The sequence below is a fragment of the Notamacropus eugenii genome, chromosome 4 (genome assembly GCF_028372415.1).
Source record: "Notamacropus eugenii isolate mMacEug1 chromosome 4, mMacEug1.pri_v2, whole genome shotgun sequence".
Classification (NCBI taxonomy): domain Eukaryota; kingdom Metazoa; phylum Chordata; class Mammalia; order Diprotodontia; family Macropodidae; genus Notamacropus; species Notamacropus eugenii.
This window is the reverse complement of record NC_092875.1, coordinates 236057352-236074814: the sequence shown is the minus strand read 5'-3', so window position 1 is coordinate 236074814 and position 17463 is coordinate 236057352.

The window sequence follows — 17463 nt, the reverse complement described above, 5'->3', positions numbered from 1 at the left end:
TTGCTCTCCAGAGCACTGTCATGCTGCTTTCTCGATACTAGGTGATAACTGTTATTATAGACCAATTACATAATTTCTTTATTAAAGCACTGCACTATCAACAAGCAGAGGGTAGAGGAGTTATCTAGTCAGCTCAGATGAAAACACTATTAGAAAAATAGGGATAAACTTGAAAAAAAAGATGTAATTTACTTAAAAGCAATTTCAGAAGCAAAGAAAAATTACTACAAATCTATGTCAGACTACATTTGGTGTTAGTTAGGTACTGATGGGGGAGGAGAAGGGGGAGATGGGAAGAGGAGACTAGGAGCCTGAGTGGGACTGCTAATCAAACTGATTCCTGTTCAGTTAATTTTCTTTTTTTGCATATATTAAGTTCTGCTCTTATCAGAAGAACTTGTGGACAAATGAATAATGTGTGTGCCCTAAATTGAACTGAATCTTTTATTCTTGCTGGAGAGATTTAGCATGAGGGGAAAAATCAACAGGGTATGCTTTCTTCAAAAACCTGCCTCTTTCACAGATTGCTATAAGCCTGAGTTATTAACTTTGTATAAAAAGAGAAATTTGATCATGTTACCCTACATGTCCTTCATGCATTGCATTCAGCTGGACTCCAGTGTGCCCCTTGGTAATGATCTTGTTGCTAGGTAACAGACACAGGGACCCCGAAAGCCCATCTTCGGGATTGTATTTAGACTCCACCTAAACAAAGCTCCTGCTTTTGCAGGCTGGCAATGGTGCTTTCCATTATTCATTGTCTCTGCTGCCCTTCCTCCCATTTGTTTTTGCTTACAGAACCCAATTTAACAAATGAGATCATACATTTCATGTCATTAAACAGCTGTGTAAAATCGAGACTCTCCCCTAATGGTTTGGGTACACTTCAAAGTGTAGTTTTCGATTATTTGAGTTTGTCACTACTCTTTACAAGAGAAATAGGGGGAAATAAACAGCAAGATGTTATTAAAAAAAAACTTTTTGGCACCATAAGAATGTTTTGTTTGGCTTTTCAGATAAAAATTCAAAATTTCACTTCTCTCTCAACGAGAATAGTAATGGGTGGGCTTCATTGCCTATGGAATGCAGCATAACTTGAGTGTTTATCCATTTATTTTATGCTAATTTAGATAGTTTCACTGTATGTGTGCTACCCACTGATTTATTAAGAAGGGAAGACAATATTTCACACCCTTATTTACTGAGATGATAAGCAAATTTCACAGTAATATGGGAGGAATGAGTCAAATTCAAACCACAGTTTATTTTGCTCCTTTAACGATTTATAGTTTTATCCATGTGGCAGGTAGTTGGTATAATGGATAGTTTTGGACTTGGAGTAAAAAAAAAGAACCAAATTCATGTCTTACTTCAACCTGAACAGCTGTGTGCCCCTGAATAAAGTCACTTAACCTCTCAGACTCAGTTTCCTCATCTATAAAATGGGGGTAATAACTACCTCATATGGTTGCTGTGGGGATCAAATGAGATAATATATAAAGCGCTTTGTAAATCTTAAGGCTTTATGTGATATATAGCTAATATTATTATTATCAATATTATTATGTGGATCGCCTTCCATTGATACTTATTCCAACCAGACTATGGCTTAACAGATAGTCTTCAAGACATGATGTCCTATTGCCCCTCCATCTTTGAAATAGAGATATGTCTTCTAGTCACATAACCCCAAGAGGTCAAAGGGAGAACAGTTCTGCATGCACTGAAGTATTCATAGCAACACTATGTTTATTGGCAAAGAAGTGAAAAGTACATGTCTATCAATTGGAAAACAGCTAAACAAATTGTGGTACATAAATATGACATAGTAATACTGTACTGTAAGAAACAATGGTTATAAGAATGAGTATATATTTGTGTGTACATATATACATATATGTAAATATATGTGTGCATATGTATTGATGCAAAATAGAGTAAGCAGAACCAGGAAAACGATACACATGTGGAATACATCAATGTAAATGGAAAGAACCACTAAACAGCAATAACAACAACAAAAGATGAAAATAAACATTTTAATTATAATGGCTCTACTTGGATCTAAACAAAAAGAGAGGAGAAAAAGACAGGGGACTAGAAGTATGGAACACTATATAGTTAGATATATTAGAGACGCATATACACACACATATACATATATAATGCCATATTTGGTTGATGAGTTGGTCATTTTATCATTTATTTATTTATTATTTATTATATTATCTTTTTTATTCCTCGTTTTTATAAGCGATGGTTTTCTGGGTGGAGGAGAGATCATTAAAGCATAGATTTAGAACTTAAAGAGACTTTACAAGCTATCTTTAGAGGGATATATTGAGAAATGAAGATGATATAAAATCAAAGTTACTAATAATTTCTTTAAAGGCATGCCATGGTCAAAAAAATGATCACTCTATAGCCAAGCTGGTAATGAAGCCCTCCTAACTCAAACATGCTGGTCCTTGAACATACTCCTTTGCTAGGCCTATGCTTCCCAACTTTCACAATATTTTGTCCTTTACTGCAATAGTTTTTGAGAACCATAGTAATGATCTTAGGAGGCAAGAGGCAGAATTGGAGAGATGGCTAATCTTGGAGGTAGAAGGACTTGTGTCCAAGCTTTGCCTCTAACACATAACTGGGTGATTATGAGCAGATCACTTAACCTCTCAGTGTCCTAGGTAAAACTAAGACTATAAATAACGAAAGAGTTGCTGATCTGCTTTGGAAGAGAGATTTCACACTGGGAAATCCCCACACAGGTTAGGACCAAAGGGAGGGAGAGGGAACAAGAAGATGCTCTTTGAACTTATTTATCACCTTGTGACTCAAACCAGGATTGGAAGAAGAAGAAATGAATATGGCGATTACAGTGGTTGAATCTTTCTAAAGGGCTTCTGACCACACCACTTCCCCATTTCAGCAACTTCATTGGCTTCTGAGTACCTATAGGATCAGATATAAAGTCCTGTATTTGGTGTTCACAGCTCTTCATAACCTGGTCCTCTTCTACCTTCCCAGTTTTCTTCTACCTTTCCCACTCCCATGTCCCCTCTGTCCTCTGTCTTCTGCAAACCGGTGACATTGGCCTCCTTATTGTTCCTCAAATAATAAACTCCATTCCCTTCTCCAGGCATATTGGCTGTCCCCCATGCCTAGAATTGTCTCCCTCTGCGTCTCTGCTTTCTGGCTTCCCTGGTTTTCTTCAAGTCCCCCCTAAAATCCCACCTTCAGTAAGCTTTCCCCCATTCCCCTCAATGCTAGTGCCTTCCCTCCATTGATAATCTGCTATAGATCCTGTATATGACTTGTTTACACGTAGTTGTATGCATGTTGTCTCCTCCATGAGACTATAGACCCCTTCCAGAGCAAGGACTTTTTGCTTTCTTTCTATCTCCAGCAATAGGTGCTTAACAAATGCTTACTGACTTTGTTCCTAAAAAGGAACAAAATGAAAACATTTGGCCATTTTTCAGTTGTGTCTGACTGTCCATGACCCCATTTGGGGCTTTCTTGGCAAAGACACAGGAAGGATTTGTTATTTCCTTCTCCAGCTCATTTTACAGATAGGAAAACTGAGGTAAACAAGGTTAAGTGACTTTCCCAGTAGGTGTCTGAGGCTAGATTTGAACTCAGATCTTCCTGACTCCATGTTAGGACACTGTACCACCTAAAGATTGGACACATGTGTTTCCTCAGCATTCTATTACATGAAGAATCTCTCAAAATCTTCCAGAGGAGAACCAGAAAATCACCCTAGATGAACCTCTCTACACTTGACTTCTCTTAAACTCATGATTCACCACAGCCTCTGGACATATGTTCTTAGGGAACATGAAACATGTTGAATTTCTGATCTTCTCACTCTCCATCATATCAGTCATTTCTGTGCTCTCCTTGTCACCCTCCCTCCTCACCCATTAAATCATAAGCTCCTTGATGGCAGAACCTGGGCTGTTGTCAGCTGCTAAGTCTCTGGTGCCTTGCATACAGTGGTCTCTTAAGAAATGTTTATTGAATTTAATGCCAGTAGCTACAGTAGTCATAATGGCAAGTGTTATTTTATAAAGACATTTGCCCATCAACTGTCAACTGATTTTTAACAATACGGACTCCATTGATACAATGTCTAAGATTACTTACTTTTTCTCTTTCTCCTTACATTTGTACTTATATTCATGCTATAAACCTCTCCGTGGTCATGGCAACTTCAGCTACCTGGTGAAGAGTAATGATGTGCTGCCTTTTACACATAAAAATAGTCTTATTGACCTGCCCTCAGTAGAGTGTGCCTTTTAAGTTGATTTTCCAGCATTCTTTATAAAAAATAATAACAACACTTTCCCCGTATTCTTTAGGCAATGAATGGCTAATATTAAGCTTTCTTAAGCAATCTGAATAACCATGGAACAGAGCAAAGCTCATTGACCCCATTGGGGCTCTCACTCAAAACCTTGACCTAATTGACACTCTCCTCTAATCAATCAAGCTAATGAGCACAATCCCAACTAATTAGCATGTAACACGGTGTCCCTCCAGCAAGCACAGTGCCTTGCACGTAGTAGGTATGTCATGAATATTAAGCGTATAAAGCAATGAAGCTAATTGACCCCACGTAATACCCAAAGTTCTCCCTACACATCACCAAGTATATTTCTGTTACCACTTTCCAAATAACAAATCATCTGTCTGAGCAATATTTATTCACCTCTCAAGGGTGAGCATTTGGCTTTAAGATATCAATTGATTTACCTTGACCCTCATAGATTCATTTAGCCCTTAATTTTATCATTTTCTGCATTGCAGGCAACTGTTACAAGCCAAATTTCTCCCTCTCCTAATTTCTTCCTTTCTCTCGAAAAGAAACATACCAGGAAAGACCTGGAGGGATTGGGGTGTTCATTTATATGAAGCTATAACTAGCTTGAACCAAACATTACTTTGCCCCTGGATGCTAGCAGGTGGAAGGGTGCTAATTCCCTGAGAGTACACATAGTCCCTATGCCTTACCTCATGGTCTTCTACCATTCTGTGACACCACATATTTCAACCACCCCTGGCCATCCCACCCTCTGGGTTTCCTTGCCATGGGCTTTCTCCTAGATCTCTTTTCCTTCAAAACCCACATGAGGTTGAGAACTAAACTCTCTTTTCCTGGTATAACTGCACCTCTATCAGAACTGTCCTTTCTTCCTAAGCCACCACTGCCCCCTTCACATCAAGAAACCACTGCATCAGCAACAGTCCCTCCTTTTACTTGTTTTTGTCCCAAGTGAAATAGTTGCTAGTTATAACCCTGCATTTACAGGCACGTTTCCAAAATTCTTTCTCATTCTAGTCACAGGTCTACATTTCCAACACTTCTCTCCCATGAAGACAGGCCATACTTAAGAAAAAGACAGACTCCAATTGATTAAAGCCCTGATCAGACTTCACTTTTTAACCTTTTTGCCTATGAAAATAGAATTCATTTGCTAAGGCCTGTTCTTTGAGTTGGAAGTCATTAGTGTTCACTATAGAGAAAGCCAATGCTATTCCCTAGCTCTCCTTTCCCTGGTTATGGGCTGAAGATTAATCATTATTCAGGTGCAGAAATGCTTGATTTATATCACTAATAAGTATGTACTTTGTGTTGCTTCCAGTGTGGACTGTTCAGAATGCGTGATGTAGAGGTTGTAAATTGATAAACATATATTGTAGATCACAATGAGCTCAGAAAAGGGACATGGCCATGTAAAATAAATCTGTATTACTTACGGAGGACTCTAATATGCAGATCCCTCTTTAGGTGGCAAATGCTCTTTAACACCTTCCAAAATTGACCAGCCTACCTCCTGCCTCCACTGTTAAATTCTATAAGAACGCACCAGGGGTCTGTCACTGGATCATGGATCATGTATATGAATCAAAGTGCTTATTAAGAATCTGGCTTTTCCAAATAAAAAATTGTTCCATTATCTTTCTGCTTTGTAATGAAATAGAGGTCTCAGTACATGAAAAGATAAAACTCAAATGCAGCCATAGGTAAACTGTGTTTGCTTCCTGTGAAGGACCGAGACCATTTTCCAGCTGCAGACCCTTCACAGACCAGCCAGAAGCAACAAGACAAACTCACTGGCATGGCTAAGACCCACCACACACTGGGAATGCTCCATCTGCCCCTCCTAGTTTCTCTCTTGTCCTATATTCTGGAACTAATTAATCTCTCTCAGAAATGGATTTTATTTGAGCCTAGTTTGTGCCATATCAGCTAAGGAGAAAGGTGGGGGCCACATAAAGCAGGTTCTTTCCTTTAGTCCTTGAAACTGAACACAGTTTCCACCACTAGTAAAGATATTAATGATGTCAAAATATTTTATTATCCATATTGGAATGTTCAGACACCCTGGAACCATATTCTAATCCTGGCAGTAAATTAATTGAGTGTAGAAACATGTTGGGTTTGGTACACACATGGATGAGGAATGGTCCTGGGAATAATTATAACTGAAGACTTGGTTACTTCTGCTTGGTTGCTAAAGTAGCTCGCACAAGAGGATATTTTTTTTAAATGGCATTAAGAATTTTTCCCAGAAACTCGGGGGCATTTGGAAACTTGGTTTCTTGTTTCATGCTGTTCATTCTCTACAGCAGATTTTTAAACTAATAAGTTTAGAATTGTTTGAAATGTAAAATATTGAAGGGAAAGAAATGATATTAACTAGAGAAGGCAAAGAAAAGTAAGACACTCCATTGTGTCGATTAACGGAGACCTAAAGTTGATCGTGAGCAAATCTGGCACCAGAGAATTCTGCAATTGAAATGAATTGCCAAAGGCATGTCTTAGTGAGAGAGCATGCCCTTTGGGGTCTATTTTAGAAGGAAATGTAAGCATTACCAAATATGGCACACAAATTGTTTCTCTGGAAAGCCACAGTCCATATCTATTTTTCATGAGCAGTTGGAAAATTATGAAGTATGTATTCTATATCTGGAGCTAAGGTATGTAGGTCTCCTTTTCTGAAATTTATTTTTTATAAATTGTTCCATGTCAACAAAGTATCTATGTTAGAAGAAGATATATAGTGTCTGGCTCTGAATAACGATTGCCAGAAAGATTTTGGAGTTTTTGACCCAGTTTTATCAATAAGAAAAAGAGTATTGGTGGAGACTATTATGCTAATGGTTTATTCTTATGGATGAAAATAAAATAGCATATAAAACTCAAATTATTGAATCTCCAGCATCCCAGAACAATATGTTCCAGTAGAATGTACTTTCCTTGAGGACCAGGGAATGTTTTAATTTTTTGTCTTTGAATTCATAGCACTTATATGTAAATGTCCTGCACACAACAGGCATTTAATAAATGTTTTTTGTTGAATTGAAATTTTAGCTCCCTCAACACCTTAATACTTTAATGTATCTATGATTGCAGTGATATGGGTACTTCAGATCACAATCTATCCATTCTTTCTCACATACATCTCTTGCCCATGTCATCCCCAAAATCCTCAATGAGGTCCCAATATGCTAAGGACCTTCTTTTAGATCTTCTGACATTGGGTATAAATGGAATGTAGGCTGACAACATTTTCGCCACATGACCAGCCCACCTTCTTCTCTGGTACCACATCTCACTAACATCATCCACACCATTTCTTTGGAGTAGTTCTTCCTTGCTAATGTGTTGCAGACTACTCATGGCCACCATGTGTCACTCCATTGCCCTTTTGGTGACTCTCAGATTTCCAAAAACTATGATATTCCCTGACTTGAAGCCATATAGAGTCACTGGAACAGTATTGTTTAAATCATAGCTCTTTCTTTCAAAAAGAAACTTGAAGTCATTAAAAATATCATGGACCAAGAGTGGTGATCCTAGCTACCAGGGAAGCTAAGGATAGAGGATTACTTGAGCTCACGGAGTTTTGAGCTACAGTAGGCTAAGCCAATCACACTAAGCTAAGCCCAGGACCCATGAGCACCCATGAGTGGGAGACACTAGGCTGTCTAAGGAGGCATGAACCAGCCCAAGCTGGAAACAGAACAAAGATTCCATGGATAACAACACTATTCAATTTTCCAAAGATGATTCAGTTCACCCTCTTCCTCGAGTTCAATTATAGGTCCATCTTATTGTTCATGCATAGTGTCAGTCTAAGAGATAAATACTGATAGGCAAACTCTGGGGGTTGTTCATCCAACTCTATCATAGGCTGGACCAATAAACATATTTCATCCACTTGTTTTTTCCCAAATAACGTTAGGTCCTTTTGAAAGATCACAGAGCTCATTTTGGAGACCTTGCCACAATCTGGAGATTGATGCAATCAGAGCAATGTCACCTGCAAGCAGGAGCTTTGGAAGACAGCTTCAGGGAATCCCATTTCCAGGCGGTCTGTCTGTGCACTGGGGACAGTGGCAAGTATCTGCTTCCTCAATTTATGTCTTACTTTATTTGAATAATAAGAGGATAAGTGAACAACGTTATTTCTGCCATGCCTTTCAAGGAATCTTGTAAATACTAGTCATCTTTTTGGAGAAGAGTTTTTAAGGGAGCATTTTGATCTGCCAACATAACTCATTTTTAAAATAGATTTGTAAGGCTTACAAACAATAAACAAAGAGTATCTCATATCCTCCACACATTTCAGTCAATCTCGTAACAACAAAGATGGGATCTCCTTTACAAAAGTATGCCTGCCAGGTTCCTTATTGTGTCTTCAACAAAAACGTTTTAATGTTCCTGCAGATTATTCTCAACAACAAAAAATAGTGCTGGGAAAGTACCTTGTGAAGCAATATTATTCATATTTTCTCAGTTACCATTTTTTCTCATAACAATGAGATCTATGGTTCCTTCATTCCTCTCCTCTGGGTTCTGTTTCTCAGTCTTTAGACATTTCTGCACCATTAACCCAGCACCCTTCTCACTAGGTAGCAAAGTGAATAGATTATTGGCCCTGGAATCAGGAAAGACCTGAGTTCAAATCCAGCCTCAGATACACTAGCTTTGTGATCTTGGGCAAATTACTTAACTTCTGCCTGCCTCAGTTTCCTCAATTGTAATGAGGATCGTAATAGCACCTACCTCTGAGGATTGTTGTGAGGATCAAATAAAGTGCCTGACACACAATAGGCACTTAAGAAATACATACATCATTCCCTTCACTCTGGAAGGTTACTTATTTTTGCAGCCTTCTCACCCTGGAAGATTACTGTGCCTCCATGACCCATCCTTTGGAAGTTCAATTCCTTCCAGAACCTCCATTTTTAAAGAAAGTGGCCAAGCTGGCCCTGTTCATCCTTGCATTCTCTCCTAACTCTGCTCCCAACTCATCAGGTAGCTCAACTCTATCCACCTCACTTTTCAGGCTCCTTTTATTTGCTTTCTTTCGGTTAAAGAAATAAGCTCCTTGAGGTCAGGTATTTGTCTTTCCAGCACTTAGCACAGTGCCTGGGGTCTGGCAAATACACAATGAATAGCTATTGACTTAGTGTTTATTTCCTTTTCTCTCTCTTATATACCTTAAATATTGATTCTTAATGCTCTCTCGAAACTGTGTGACCTCCAGAACAAACCTCCTCTGTGTATTCTTGGACTGATCCTATTGTTTTCCCATATTCATTTTCTTTAGTGTCATTTCTGTTTCCTTTATCTAACAATCCTGGGGCTAAGGAACTCAAGGCCAAAGGTTTGATCCCAGTCCCCGTCAGTTGTTTTCATATCGAGGGAAAACAAAAACAAAAACAAAAATCTCTCTTTCATTCCTAAACTCAGCTCCCTCTCTCACAAATGGTTTGTACAGACTAGTTAGAAGGAAACTAGGCATAGCTGCGGAAGACTCAGAGCAGATCAGTCCCATTTTGGGAGATTTTATCCATTTGTCTTGTCTGCTTTTTAATATTCATTTTATTCTGAACTTAAGAAGCAAAACAAGCATTTCCATAACAAGTAGAATAGGAAAAAAAAGATGATTGTGTATGAAACTGCAAATCTGTTATGTATAATTTGATATTCCTTTGAAATACATAAAGCTGGTAACCTCTAGTGAATGGGGATGATCTGCTCTGGTCGTGTTCTTCCACGGTGGTTGAGTTATATCATCTTTACATATAAACAACAATACATGTTTAGTACAATATTCTGTGAAATAGACTCAAACCAGATTATTCAAAGAATTTAAGATTTAGAGCTAGAAGGGACTTTGGTGGTCATAATGTCCAACTCTTTTATTTTATTGTTGAAGAAACTGAGGCATGAAGAGGTTTAGTGACTTGTCAGTGTTATTCAGATATATATGTATATCTAGATACATATAGATCTATAGAGATAGATATATTCAGTTATATGTCTGAAGTGAGAGTTTAACCAAGGTTTCCCAATTTCAGGCCCAGTGCTCCATTTACCACACCATGCTTTGTCTCCAACTCATTTCCCAATGTAATGTTGAACTGATATTTACACCTGACCTGGGAATCCGTGCCCAGACAGGTTGGGTATGCAGGAAACTGTTTTCTCTCCTCAGATCTGTCTTTGGATGCTTCTTGGTAATTGTGGTAATTGCCACCCACCATTATGTATCTCTTAAGGCTCACAAAGCCTTTCCTCACAATAACTCTGTAAGGGGTACAGTGCACATATCCTCAGTCAACCAATGACAAAAATGGAACTTTCCCTATTAGTTTGCAAGCTTTTCGAGGGCAAGGATTGTCTTTTGCCTCTTCTTGTATCTCCAGCATTTTGTACAGGTACATAACAGGTGATTAATATCTACTGAGTGACTAAATGACTTGAGGATGTTATGTTCAATCCCGCTAATTTTTAGTCAGCATATTAGTTATGTGCTAACTATGTGAATGCCAAACCTCGATCCTAAGTGCCATGCTATTTCTACTGCACCACTCTAGGGAAATACAGATAACATTGCTATCTTCTGCTTTACATATCTGGAACCATGACCCAACTTTCTTGGGAGGAAAGCAAGGAGGAAATGGTAATTCTGAGAAGCATTCCCTAAATACTTTTAGAAAAGGCAAGTCATTTAAGACTGGGTGATTATATTAAGGATATTTTGGAAAGGATTCCTGTACAGGTTGAAACAGATCATCTTTTGGGTCACTCCCAAATCAAATCCTTTCATTTGGGGGAAGGGAGGGTGGATGTCATCAAGTAATTCTCCAAATGGATGTTTCTATGTGTAGCGCCAATGCAAATATTCCCTGTGCCCGCGGTGACCGTGAATAAACCAGCACAATTCTGAATAATGGAATACGACAGACTCTCTACATGGAAGACAGAATCAAAGCACTTCTTCACACACCAGAAAGCCAAATCTATCATAGTAACCAAGAAGTCTACACACATGATCAGGCCTTCCCACAAACAAACACTCATAATCCTGGCTGCCTGCTTCCTCTGTCCTTCCCAGATCTGGCTAGTCTGACCAACTTCCTCTCAGCTTTGCTCCAGCTCCACCCCTTCCTGCTCTGCCCCTTCCTGTTCCACCAGTTCAGCAAGCTCCTCCCACCACAGGTTCATGTGACTCAGGCTTCCAGGTGACTCAAACAGGTCATGTGGGCCTATTAATGGATGGGAAAGATCTTTCCATTATGCAAAAATACATTAAAATACATTGACAATACACTATGGGTGATGGATAGGACATTGGACTTCAAGTCAGGAAGTTTTAGGTTCAAATTTCACTAGCACTGGAGGTCCTAGATAAACTTCTTAACCTTTCTGTGACTCAGTTTCCACATTTTAAGCTAAAAGGGTTGGGTCTGATGAGTTTTAAGGGCCCTTCAAACTCAAAATCCATGTTCTATGATTTCTGTGTATGTAGAGAGGTACATATAGCTAGAGGTTCCAGGACACTGTCCTAGCAATGTAGAAACAACACAACTTAACCTATAGTAAGCAAGAAGAATTAGTTAAAACAATATGGAACAGATGGTCTTCTTCCCTCATCCCCGGTAAACTCTTCCACAGTTCAGCCTCTTCACCAGGGTGGCCTCCCAGCAGCAGCCTTTCAATTTTTTGGGAAAACTTTATTTTGGGGTACATTTCATGCCACCTGCCCCAGGTACATTTAATGCTGCATCAGGCTCAAAATCCACGTATTATAGCTTTGGGTAGTTATTACTATGGAAAAACTCAGCAACTGAGCAACATTTTTTTCTCTCAGGATAAAAAAGTTCCAAGACTGTCCATTTATAAATTCTGATCTTGCTATCTATGACCCTGTCTGTTTAACGTGCTGTTGACACCTTTTGCTGAAAAAGGACCCATCCTATCTGTAGAGACAATGTGTTATGCTGGCTTGCCTGTTGCTGCTGCTTTCCAGATTTTCACATGGCTTGAAATAGTGCTTATAAAATCAATAATATCTGTCTATTAGGAAACTGCTTCAAGTCTCTAAATCCCCTTAGAAGGGATTTTATTATCCTAAGTTGGTCACTGGGCATTTTCTCCAGTGTTCTTCAGGGTAACTGGGCAGAAAAGAGGATGAAATAACCACCCTCTAGATCTTTTCTTCCCTCTCTCCCCACCTCAGTTGCCTTGCATCATGAGCATTTTTCTTGTCTGCTCTGTCGAAGCTGGCCAGCCCACAGCTAGGCACAGGTTCCAAGTGTTGCTTATAAATACTAACCACTGGGATGGATCCATGATTTCGTCTGAGAGAGTGCTCTATGAAATAAGACTTCTTAGCACTGTCATAGAGTGATTGGTGTTGTAGAAAGAGTACAGAATTTGGACTCAAGAGGACTGTTCTGTTACTTTCCAGTGACACATTGGGTAGCTGAGTCATTTAATGTTTTAAGTCAGTTTCTATATCCGCAAAATGGGGATAATAAACTGGGCATTCTTTACCTTGTGGAGTTGCTAGGAGGAAGTGCTTTGTAAACCATATACATGGGGGTCTTATTACCATTTCTTTCTGAGGGATAGCTATCCTTCCTCACTATGACCAGTCTCCCTCCTTGTACGTTTTTATTTCATTTTTAATTTATGGAATAAAATAAGCATTTCCATAACATAGTACAATTAAAAAAATGGTTGCACACGAAACTACAAATGTACTGTGCACAACTTGCTATTCCTTTCAAATATACAACAAATTATCATGTAAATGTTTTCTTTTTTTCTTCCCTCCTTCCTTGCCCCATTCTAGAGATGGATACCATTAGACACAAATAGGTAGATAAATAGACAGATATAGATATATGTAAAATTATTCTATACATACTTCTATTTGTCAGTTGTTTCTTTGGATGCATATAGCATCTTTATTCACATGTCCTTCATAGTTAATTTGGGTATTTAAAATAGTCAAAATAACCCATTCACTCAAAGTTGTTCTTAAAAATAATATTGCTGTTACTGTATACAGTGTTATCTTGGTTCTGTTTGTTTTGCCCTTCGTTATTTCATGCATGCTTTTCTTTCCATGATTTTCTAAAATCATTGAGCTCATCATTTCTTACACAATAATAGTATTCCATCACAATCATATACCACAACTTGTTCATCCATTGCTCAAATGATAGCCATCCCCACAATTTCTACTTTTTGCTACCACAAAGAGAGGTGCTATAAACATTTTAGAACACATAGGTTCTTTTTTTCCTTTATCTTCAGAAACGGAACAAGTAGTGATAGTGCTGGGTCAAAGGGTATATAGGTAGTTTAGTAACTCTTTGGGCATAATTTCAGATTGCTTTCCAAAATGGTTGGATCAGCTCACAGTTCCACCAATGAATTAGTGTCCCAACTTTTCCACATCAACTCCAACATTTGTCACTCTCCTCTTCTATCATTCTAGCCAATCTGGTAGGTGTAAAATGATATCTCAAGGTTGTTTTCATTTGCATTTCCTTAGTCAATAATGATTTAGAGCATTTTTCGTATGACTATAAATTGTTTTGATCTCTTCATGAGAAAACTGCCAGTTCATATTCTTTGACCATTTATCAACTGGGGAATGACTCATAGTCCTAGATTTAACAAAATTCTTTATATATCAGCCTTTATCTGAAAAACTCTCTATAAATTTCCACCCTCTCCCAATTTTCTGCCTTACTTCTGATCTTGGCTACACTTGTTTTATTTGTACAAAATCTTGTAAATTTAATATAACAAAAATTATTCATCTTACACCTAACTTAGCTTTCTATCTCTTGTTTATTCAAAAATTGTTTACCCATCTATAAGTCTGATAAGTAACATACTCCATGTTCTTTTAGTTTTCTTGTAAAATTTCTCTTTATATCTAGATCCTGTAACCATTTTGACCTTATCTTGGTAAATGGTGCAAGATATTGGTCTATGTCCAGTTTCTGTCACACTGCTTTCCAGTTTTCCTAACAATTTTTTACTAAATAATGAATTCTTAATCCAAAATCCTAAATCTTTATACTTGTCAAACATAAGGTTATGAGGCTTCCTTGATGTTGTAAATTGTATGTCTATTCCATTGACCTACCTTTCTGTTTCTTAGCCAGGGATAGTTTGATAATTACTGCCTTATAACAGTTTAAGATCTATTATTGTTAAACCTCCTTCCTTTACATTTTTTCATTATTTCCTTTGATATTCTTGACTTTTTGTTTTTCCAAATGAATTTCATTATTGTTTCTTCTATTTCAGTAAAAATAATTTCTGATAATTTAATTGGTATGACATTAAATATATAAATTAATTTGGGTAAAATTGACATTTTTATTATATTGGCCCTGCCTACCCATAAACAATTAAATTTCCCCAATTATTTAAATCTGCGTTTATTTGTATGAATTTTTTAAAAATAATTTTGTTTATATAGTTCCTAGTTTTGTTTTAGTAGATGTACTCCCAGGTTTTTCATGTACACCTGAACCCACTTTGTCCCACTTCTTCTAGTACCTTACTCAAGCAGTCACAAGCAATCATCCTTTCCCTTTAAACAGGCTCAAATCCCCACCATGATCTTTCTACTCCCATTTAAATACTATTAACTTCTCAACTGCCCAAATTATTGTAAAGTATGTCTATACCTAGTGCTCCTATTTCCTCACCACCTACCTTGCTCTAAAACTTGCAATTAGGTTTCCATATCCACCACACCACAAAAACTGGTCTCCCAAAGATTGTCAATGAGTCACTAATAAACAAATGAAGTGATCTTTTTATGAGTGGTCAGATGTCTTAAACTCTTGGCAATATTTGATGCTTTTACCCATTTCTTCTGTACACTCTCTTCTCCTTTGACTTTGGAGATACAACAAGTTTCTATTTTACTTTCTACCTGTATAGTCCCTCCCTATTCATCTCCTTTGCTAGCTACTTATCCTTTTCTTTACCCCTTACACAGGCATTCCTCAAAGTTTTGTCCTCAATAACTAAGCATCTCTCCCTTGGCAATCCCCTATCTCATGGCTTCAGCTGTTACTTGGACACAGCCCCCAGATGTTTATCTTCAACTCTGGCCTTTAGCCTAACCTCCAAATCAGCATCCTTGACTATGTGACACCTTTATCCTGATCACATAATCACAGGATCTGATCACTAGAAGGGAACTGAGAAGTCCTCAAGGCCACCCTCTACCTAAACAACAATTCCTTCTGCAATGTTCCCAAAAGGTTGCTAAGTCTCAACTTGAAGACCTTGAGTAAATCCCCCCAAAATAGAGTCATCTCTATTTTTTGACAGTTCAAATTGTTGAACTTTTCATTCTATCAAATCAAAATCTACCTCTCTGACTTCTACCCAACTCTCTTGCACATGTCATATCTTTTAATACTTAAAAACAAGTGTTCTATCCATTCAAAGCCATATCTTCTCAAAGCTAAGCTTCCCTACTCCACCCAGGTTATTGGAAGGCCTGGTTTCTAGTCTCCTCCCCATCCTGATTGTCTTTCCTTGGTTGCTCTATCAACATCCTTCCTATTAATGTAACACTTAGAACTGGATAGGATAATCCTGATGAAGTATTTATTAATCACCTACTGTGTGCCAAGCATTGTGCTAAGCACAGTGGGTACAAAGACAAAAATTAAACATTCTCCATGTTCAAAGAATATATATGCTAAAAAGGAAGGCAATGTGCAGATATATCATATATGATGAACATTTACAAATGAATCCAAAATTGTTTGGGAAAGTGGGGTCCTAGTGTCTGGGGGATCAGGAAAGCTTCATGTAGAAGAAGATTATGATCTCCTTCATTCTGGACACAATAATGCAGTTCAAGGTTGAATCAGGGCTTTGCTGGTTTTTGTTTTGCTGTAGCTACCAAATCACACTATGGACTCTCTGTTAACATCATTGTCCACTGAAGCTTGCAGTGGAATCTTTTTCACAGTTATGATCCACTGTAACTCAAATTTCTGTGCCTATAATTAAGTCCATTTTATTTTCCCCAAAACATTCTTTTGACAACTATTTGTTATGGTGGCATCATTCATTTTATGTCCTATCTTTGAAATCTCACTACTATTTGTGACTTTTCATTCTCCATCTTTTGTCATATCTACTCAGTAACCAAGTTCCATCCAATGTGCCACTCCAATGACTCTTGCATCATGTCTTCCTTCAAAAATCTCACTGCCACCATTCTAGTACAAGCCTTCATGACCACCCACCTAGACAATTGGAATAGCCTCCTACCAGGTCTTCCCACCTTCACATTCTCTCCTTCTGCCAGACTTCTTTGGTTTACATCTGGTTATGTCACTCCTGATCAAAGCACTTTGGTGACAGTTTATTATTGACTGCCAAGTGTTACCGCCTACCAAGTGAATCTCAGATTCTTTGGCCTGGCATTCAAGCCCTGCCACAATCTGGCACCACTTTTCCTCACTACTTTTGTCTTCTCACATGCTCTGTGCTCAGACTATTTGTAATATCCTGCACTTTCTTACCTCTATATCTTGGCTTACAGTATTCCCATGACTCTTTTCTTACCCGTTTGCCACCTATCAAATTCCCATACATCCTTTAAACCATAATTCACATATAACCTCCTCCAAAAATTGCTCCATATTATCTCTCCTTTCTCCCTCCTGCCCTATGCCCCCACTCAGAACTGACCAAATTCCCTCTTTGATCTCTAATAGGATTCTATTTACACATTCATGTATGTCCTGTGTTATTTTGAATCACAGTAAAATGCATAGTATAGACCTCTGATTCCCTACTATTCTGTCATTTCCCTGGTGCCAGAGACTATCAATATCTTACATAAACATTATCTATCACCCCACCTAACAGAATGTTCTTCACTTAGCAGGAGTTTAATAGATACTTGCTGAATTGAATAGAATACAGAGAGTCATCACTTTCGCCCACAAATCCAGTGTGATTCTTGCTCACATTTTCACATAAATCCCAGGATCTTAAATTGAGAGCTGGAAAAAACTTTAAGATCATCTAGTCCCATGTCCTGATATTACATATGAGGAAACTGAGGCTGAGAGAGGTTAAATGACTTATCT